Raw genomic sequence first — 9,406 nt, forward strand, 5'->3', positions numbered from 1 at the left:
AATAAGGTACAATACGTATATAATAACAATATTAATCCAAAATCCAAAATCCCTCTTCAAATTAAGTTGACTAGTTATAACAAACAATACTTTAAATAAACAATAAAACAATAATTTAAATAATTTTGTTTTATAAATTCGAAAAATTAGTGATTAACAAAAACAAAAATTATAAGTAAATATTAATACAATTGTAATCACATAAGTATAATAGTATTATTTAATATTCTAACTACAGAAGACTGAACTTAAATAAAATGAAGTAGGTACACTGAAAAAAAAAATAAAACTTGTATTGTTCATAATGTATAATCAAATCCTGACAGACAAAAGACAATATGATGAAAAGAACTTATTTATTTTAAAATGTCCTTATTAAATTACAACTGAAACAGTTTTTTTAGTGTATTATTTTAAATGCGGTTTATTCATAATATAAAGTACATGAACTTGAACTGTAAACATGAATCTTATTGTTTAATAAAATAACATAAAATAGATAACCCGAAATTATAAATTTGTTCCAGACAATTACGTCAACTAAATGATATCCGGCATATTATTATTTTATACCCTAGAAGACATACAAGCCATTAAATATCAACACGAACAAATATAATATCTAATACCTGTTCAGATTTCTATGGAATTTTGAAATGCATACCTACAAATAGCAATGATTGGTTCCTCTTGAGTTCTCAGTCGTAAAATAATTTCATTGGAAGATTTACAGTAGACGGCACTTATATCTATAGGTATACAATAAAATATCACACTAGTCATAAATCCAGTGGCGACACGAACTATTTTGCACAAAGGTGCATATTATTTCTATTGACTACCCGCCCAGGAAAGACATCATAAATAGTTTTTACATACAAATAGGTAACAGGCATGGATGACCACAATAAATGTGCAAAGCGTATTCAATTTATACATACGTGCGTAAACGTTACCTTATTTGCGCCGCCATTGTACACAAGTACACAACACAAAAAATAACTAATCGTTTATGTATATATATTATATATATATATATATATATAAGCGCGTCTATATCCTCTTCTAACTATAATGATCGAAGAACCCATATATGATCACAACTATGACCAGTCGTATTATCTCAATAAATTAAATTAAATAATAAATTATGAAATACCGAAATACCATCGGGCATCGAGACCATAACATAGTATGATATACCTATTGATAATTTATATCAATATATAAAAAATTATATATACTATATGGGAATCCAAATTTTCTACTGTAATGATACATGTTAACTTTAACCACTAAGATTTAACAACATATAATATTATATACGAATAAATCAGAATACAATAAATATTGTATAATTATATATCTATCATCACGTTTCATTATAATCTGATGTATACATTTTGGAAATGCAGTCTCCTTCAAATGGAGTTAATATAAATACACGTTAAAAACAAATGTTCAAATATAATACCACACCGCAATCTAGTATACTAACACTATTCTGTAAATTATAATGTCCAGTTCTAAGTATTTCAAGGAAAAAAGTAAACTCTATAAGAACATAAAATTAAAAATATATATCAATGGAAATTGATTTCAAATCGGGTTCAATACCTATAATTTTTCATTTTTAAGGTTTCCAATGTTTCAATATTAAAGTGAAGTCGTGCACTAAAATGTTTTTTTTTGTTCATAAAACAACGCAAACACTATAGGTAATCGAAAACGAAATCCAATAAATAATATTTGGCCAATAAAACGATTCTTATAGCTTATTAGTTATTATGTCGTATTATTTAGACCGGAATGGATAGTATAATGACTCTGAGAATGATGAAACGTGCAGAGATTCGTGACCTGTTCCTGACGAGTGCAGAGGTATGCCCCCTAATCGCCACCGCTAGCAAATGAAAGAGATTGTCCACGCTGCAATAATTTCAGTCTGTCCGGTTTCAAAACCTGCACTTGCTGTTGTACACGTAATAATTAAACCATCGATGGGCTAAACACGGTACAACACTCCTGTCTACTGTCGAGTAACATTTTTGTCACTACCTAGATACATATAATTTCGTGTATGTATAGACTATAGAGTATAAACTATGTAAACATGTTTAGACACGCGGACCAAGTTCACAGGCGCACGTGCGTTTTATTAAATAGAAAATTGCCAGTTAATCGAGAAATGAATGCAATAATAATAATGGAAAAAAATATAATAATAATAAAGATAATGTTCAATAAAATAATATTGGACAATGGACGTGATGTCTCCAGCGGTCATGGGCCTCCCGGTTTATAAAATGATCATTCCATTCACCCGTCACTCTATTCAATCACGACAAAACTACCACCTCCACTATACTATTACTATTACAATACTACTAATAATAACATTATACACCTCCTGCCTACCTAACCGGATGACGACGATGAACAATGAATCGAAATGCATTTTTTCAATCTTAGTAATGGTTTTTCTATTTTCCGCGAGCAAACATATTATTGTATTTACGTATATACCTAATATTAAAAAAAAAAAACCGATGATAGTATCAATTTATCGTCGCGGTTTATACGGTGCGATCGCGACACGGAAACGTGAGCAATTGTACTTCGTAATCGCATAATATATACCTATACTTTGCCGCAATACGATTACGCGAATACGCGTATTTTTTTAATCGACAGCAGTAATTATAACGTAGCGTTTTCACTTTTAAAACATTTTCTTTTTATCACTATAGCTGTATATTATAAAAAATGATGCACGATACTCCCGCTTACACTTATTATATTATATTATTATAGCACCGAGCGATTGTCTACCGCGGTTCGAATATTATAATAAGATTATTATTACCGTCATAACGACATAACGCCACCGCCGCTCATCTCTCCGCAGCAACCGCGCGCTGCAAGATGCATCACTTCCTCTATATTATAATAGTTATCCGCGGAGAACGTTTCTGATGCGTTTCGCTTTTTCGACCGCGTCAATTGTTTTGTTTTTTATCCTCCATATCTACATAATACCTGCCTGTACCTATACCTAGGTATATCATAGTATATCCGATATACCTATATATAAAATACAATAATAATTATCGTGATGATGATGATGATGATGAGGCCCGCGTCGGACGTTTCTCATTATTGCTCGGTTTATATCTATACGTATATTATAAACGTGCGAAACCGAAATAAGACAATGGCCCCCGCGCATACTTATAGATTTATACACAGTGAGTGAGTGGGAGGGGGGTTAGGTTAATGAACACGACTCGCGACGGCGCAAGGTGTGCCCGGTGGTGAGCGGCATAAATTCTCATCCATCCGTCGTCGTCGTCGACGCCGCCGACGGCCAGTGGAAAAAAAATTGTTTACAATGGCGTCGTCCGTCCGTCCGGCGCGGAAACAGGTTCCCCTGAATCGTGTACGCGTAATATGACGCGCGGCGGAGGATCTCATATCATTCCGGTCGCGGCGCAGCACACTTTCGTTCCTACGTGATGGAAATATCTTACGAATATTATTATTATACGTGAACATGTACTAAACATACACTGCAGGCACACACACATACACACAAGTATATAATCTCAAGTCTTGATAAGTATGCTTGTCTCGTCGTAATTTATATTTATACAGAGAACGCGTGAATGATGGAGTTGGGATGTATTACTGTATTAGGTAGGTATAGGTACATTGCGCGGTGGCCGACGAAGGAACAGAAAATAGATAAACACCATACCTATATAATATATTATAATAGTAGAAGGTTAATAAACATTAAGTAATAGGACTATAGAAGTCTCGTCGGTCCGTCGATCGACAATGTTTTCGAATAGGTAAAATTAAAAAGTTTGAGTAATAATATAAAATATTATATATAGGCGTGCGACCGCATACCTCGCGGTCTGAGTAAAGAAACTTTTTTTAGAGGGCATAATACGATATACGAACAAATTCCAAAATTTACACATTTTAGAAAGAAAAAATAACAACATTTGTAGGTAGGTACGATCTATGTGTTTAACTATGGGACAAGAATTGTTAAGAAATTATAACTTTTTCATAAAACACGTCACGTCGTCTTAATAAAAATATTGAAAAACGTATTATTTTCTAAGCACTAAGAAGCAGTAATAATAATAAAAACGTTTATCATTAAATATAGGTTTAAGGCATTAGTATGAGCACTTATATTTTTGGTGAGCACATTGAATTAGCCGCATATATACCATGCGACCTAAGTCTGCAGTGTATCGTGCCCATTCATATTATACGAATATGGTCAAGTGCGAGCGATCGGGATGGCGGCGGTATAGTTATGATACGACTTCAAAACCGAGGTTATATTAGGCTCATTCAGTATATACCTACACCACGGTGGCGGTGGCGGTTCGAGAATCGAGGATACGCAAAGATTTTGTCGTCGAGTATGCAGACCTTACCGAGTTTTACGACGATGAATAATATAAGGTGCGCGCTGCATGCACGATCGCGAGCGTTAAGAAACAGGCCACGTACGTTATTATATATTATTTATATATATATATATCTATATACATAGTAGTGCGCGGTGAAGGTGGAATATCGGCACCATATTTGTATATAATAGATAAAAAGGAATCCGACTGGCTGCTGGTGACTGCCGTTGACTGCAGCAGCAGCAACCGTAAGTACGAAGACGGTGGCGGCGGGGGTGGAGGTGTGTACCTACGCCTTAAACTAATTTCTCGCCGTGCGTATATAATATTATATTATTGTCTCTCGGTCGGTCCGATAGGGTAAAACGGGTCATGGCTATACTGCCGCCGCCGCCGCAGTCGGTTAATCATTGTAGCGTTTGAATTTTTTTTTCTTCTTTCCATTTCAAACCACAAGAGTTCAATCATATTCACGGATGATATAATCGTCATCGTCGCTGTACTATATATTATATACACACACACACACACACACACACACATTTATATATATATTCACACCGAGTTTACGTAAACATTTCCCCTTCGCGCGTCGTTGTTGACATCGTCACCAGTACCTAGTCAATAGACGGGTACAATAATACAGCTCGATATAAAAAAAAAAATAGTGATGCGTCAGCATCGCCGACTATATTCCATATCATATAATATATATATGCCTAAGGTATCTAAACTTCCCCTTTGTATTGCAAATCATGAATTATCTTTTAGATGAAAATATATAGTTAAAATTCCTTACCAAAAACACGGGAACATGAATTGATAATATTTTATGAAATTTGTACGTAAAAACAATCTTTTATATATATATAGCTCTACTTTTTCTTCACTTTTGTTTTTTTAGGCTTTTTTAGACTATTAGTCTTGTGTACATTATGTAAAATCGGGTGTAAAATTAAAATCAAAAATATGGCTCTATTTTGTAAAACTGGTCATATTAATCAATAAAAAAAACAATAGTAATATAACATGTCAAGATTAGCTACAACCCTACGTTTTATTATAGTAAAACATAAAACTATATATAACTTACAAAGACTACGCGCTTACTTACATATAGACATATAGTATAAGAACACTCACATATTATATAAGAAACACAATTTTTGGAATGTTATCCGGTAAATAGGGTGCAACAATAACAGAAAAACCTTATTCTATACATTTTTTTTTTGAACTCAAGACCCCCAGCAGGTGCGTCCGGTATTTTATACATATAAAGGTAGTTTTGGGACACACCTGATAAACTAACTGACTACCAGACGCCAACAACAATAACAATAATGATGGGTATAGCCGTATCTGTAATAATATTATTATCTATCAAGTTTTTTTCCATGTGACTCTCACTCTCTGCGCGATCGAAAAAAAATGATATATATAATATGATAATAATACGCACTACATTATTAGACAATAATCGAAGGACGCCAATCTTTTTATACGGTTCTTTTGAAAACCAGTAGTCCTCGTATTACATATAATACAAAATACATAAATACACGCAAACGACAATGTTGACGAAACTCTAAACGAATTTTTCACAACTTTTTTAAATAAATATATACTCTACCGTCAAGGATGTCACCAGGATGCTTTGGCGAAAATAAACACATTATGGACATATTTTCTGCCGAACATCATTGTTAAACGTAATTATTTGGACCATGGCCCGCTCGTTCGGTGAATTGTATACCTGCCTACAATTTCAATTAAGATCCGTTGCGTCGATTCATATTTTGTTTGACTACGGGTTGAATAACAAGATACACAATGGTTTTCTCCGCATTAGCCGGTGATGAAACATAATAATGATGAAAGATCACGCGGGTGGGCCGGTGGGGTGTACATAACTAGTATACTAATATTACAGTAATATTTTAACGTAGTTTTCGACGACAGATATTCGATCACACGCGATTCAAAGATTTATGAGAATCGATTAATCAGCAAAAATCGCACTGCCATTATAGTCTTCCAACAATAATAATAACAATAATATTGCAATAATAATAATGTACATAATTCGCTTACGTTATATTATAATAAAATACACTGCTGTAATAGAGAAACATAAATAATATTGTAGTTTCTACAAAAAAGGAGATATTTTTAACAACCCTAAAAAGTAAACAAACTAAAAAAATTTATAAACACCTGTTACATACTAGTTACAAACATACCGTCTAAGCAGGTACTAATATGTAAATGTAATAAATGTTAACTAGGTATAGGTTATGACTTATGAGGTATAAATGAGACTTTACAATATGATTAAGTAATACAATTTCAACTGTTATTACGATTTTATGTTAATCTCTTTAAACATTCAAATATCGCAAACACTCAAGTCTGTCGTCGTATGTCAAAATAACGTATTAAAACAAATGTAAACACTACTTTAGAACGTACTGAATTGCCTTATTACAAAACTTGAAACATAAAAGTATTTTTATATTATATTTAAGTATTTATATACCTATAATTAGGTATATCTTATACCGTTTAAGCTCGTGATTATGATTACAAATAAATACCTAATACAAATATTATACATTCAAAAGAATATAATTAACGTAATATATTAATAATGATTAGTGATTATTATAATAGCACCTTGTAAGTGTAGAAATCAACTTAAATGTTACCTAAACATCAATAATCAGTCGACTCAGAAGTCAGTACCTATAGTTTCATCCCAAGTTTATATACTCAACTATAACCAGATTCGAAATCCACTCACATATTTTGTACTTCACTCTTAATAATACAAATTACTATAAATCGTTGTGATGTCTCAAGATAAAAATATTAACTATTCACGCAGTTTTTCAATCAAACATAGGGCTTTGTGCCCTAAAAATTTAAGTCCAAAAAAATAATTTCCGACAAGACCTCGGCAAACTTTAATACCCACTGTCTCTATTAAATATTATCTTGGCGTAAGAGCGCATTTCTACAATTTGTGTGAAGAACTGTATTGAAACATCGCGACACCGTCGCGCCGGATAGGTACTAACAACATAATCAATGTGTAATGATTAATGTTATATAATTATAATGATCGAAGATCAATCGACACGAATACGGAATAATCACACAGACGCACACTACAGGTGTCCGTATATTAAATTTTATAATCGTCTTATCGCGTGATGATAATAAACGAATATCGTGAAGCACGCGTGTCGTGGAGTGGGCACCACCGATAATAATATTTTCGTCGTCGTTGTTATTGTTGTTGTCGTCATTAGAAACGTGGAAACGAAACAGGTGTCGATTTTGTTCGGCCTGGATCGTTTAACCGGTGGTGATGGGACCGAACTACGATTCTCATCTGCAGTTCTGCGAGAACCGGGCGAATTCAACCGGGCGGACACAGACATTGCTCGCCAATAGGTAACACAATATTTTACTAGGGGTACTGAGGTAGGTGGTCTAAATTGATGGTCCAGTCCGGTGGTGAGTCCGGACGATGTTAGTACCTAACCGATGGACGAACTCGTGGAAAGGAATATATAATAGTAAGTAGATACTCCCCTGAAACCAATTGTACGCGTGCGACAAGTAAGTAAGATTTAAAGGCGATAAGTGTACACAACACGACGATAATAATGCCTATAATGACAACGATAACAGTATGATTGATTCATGGGTACTACTCACATTTGGTCTCCTTCTCGAGATGTCATATTACTGCTGCAAGAGAACGTCCGGGCATGATGTTTTCTAGATCCCGAGATTCGTGTACGTGTGAACTTGTAACAATTTCAAAACGAAGCAAAGAAGAGAAAAGCCCCCCTAAAAAAAAAAAACAAAAACGAAAAACGACGACGACGACAGCAGCGACGGCGAACAGGCTTAACGTCAACAAACACAACGACGGACCGACTGTGGACGAGTGTGTGGGGTGGCAGACCGCGGCAGTCGTATACCGTAGTAGAGCGGAGTTGCCTATAGGTGTAACTCATGGCAACCGGCGGCGACGGCGGCGGCGTCGTTTACAGTGTTGCCGTCATCCCGGTACTAAACCAACCGAATAATTACCGTGCGATGACAGTGGAGTGCGGTAGTTATTGTTGACTTGGTTGTCGTAGTGTAGAGTTAGTGACGCGTCGAATAAAAATTTACCAAAAACGATACACGATTTCCCTCTTACGAGTTCCGAGTCCGTCTGAGTGTCGCGACGGCGAGTCGTTTTTCCGTGAGTCGGCGCGCGACAAACGATGTACCGCGTATCGGTAAATGAGGGGAAAGCTCGAGAAAAACCGTCAAAAAGTTTTGATACGCTGCGGACAGGATTCGAACCTGTGCGGGCAGAGCCCATTGGATTTCGAGTCCAACTCCTTAACCACTCGGACACCGCAGCTTGTGGTGGCAAGGTCGATAATCGTAGCTATTTAGGCGCAGAAGCGATTACGTGATTATGATAATGTGTTGTACATAGATAATATAAATGTGACAAATTCACATAAACTTCGATTATTATTCTAAACACGATATTAAAAAAAAAAAACTTTTAATCGATATAAAAGTGTGGTGTAGAGTTTAAAAAAAATGTAGAATTCTTTCAACCTCTAACCTTTAGGTATGACAACAGCACAGTGCACACTAATTTTATTTAAGTTTAGGTACATTGATATTTTGATAAATAACCTTATTGTGACCTTTACTCATAGGTCACTTACTTTATAGACTTTAGAAGCCATGGCTAGCAATATCCACTGGGTGAATGTAAGTTCCGACGCGAGATATACCTAGCTGGTAAAAATCACTTATGGGCAAGTTCCCTCGCAAAATTAATACACCCATACGTAAGTTTCCACAAGAAAAAATTATAACGAATATAAATGTCCAACCGCTTTATTCGGGCAAAGGATTCGCAACTTTAACGCAATTGAAGTGGTTAA

The 9,406-nt window shown here is 34.8% G+C and overlaps 1 protein-coding gene and 1 non-coding gene across 3 annotated transcripts in view; both read right to left on the reverse strand.

The window, feature by feature from the left end:
- Positions 1-8,422, reverse strand: part of LOC100574890 — a 30,046-nt gene extending 21,624 nt beyond the window's left edge. Inside the window, exon 1 of one of the 2 annotated variants that reach the window (XM_008187330.3) lies at positions 8,163-8,422. The gene's annotated coding sequence lies outside the window, so the exon portion shown is untranslated. The remainder of the gene's footprint in view (positions 1-8,162) is intronic. The other variant, XM_016806470.2, reaches the window with a different exon arrangement.
- Positions 8,423-8,783: 361 nt separating this feature from the next.
- Positions 8,784-8,865, reverse strand: TRNAS-CGA. The gene has a single exon. It is a non-coding gene; the product is annotated as a tRNA-Ser (tRNA).
- Between the last annotated feature and the right edge of the window lie 541 nt (positions 8,866-9,406).

This window comes from Acyrthosiphon pisum, chromosome A1, assembly GCF_005508785.2.
Source record: "Acyrthosiphon pisum isolate AL4f chromosome A1, pea_aphid_22Mar2018_4r6ur, whole genome shotgun sequence".
Classification (NCBI taxonomy): Eukaryota; Metazoa; Arthropoda; class Insecta; order Hemiptera; family Aphididae; genus Acyrthosiphon; species Acyrthosiphon pisum.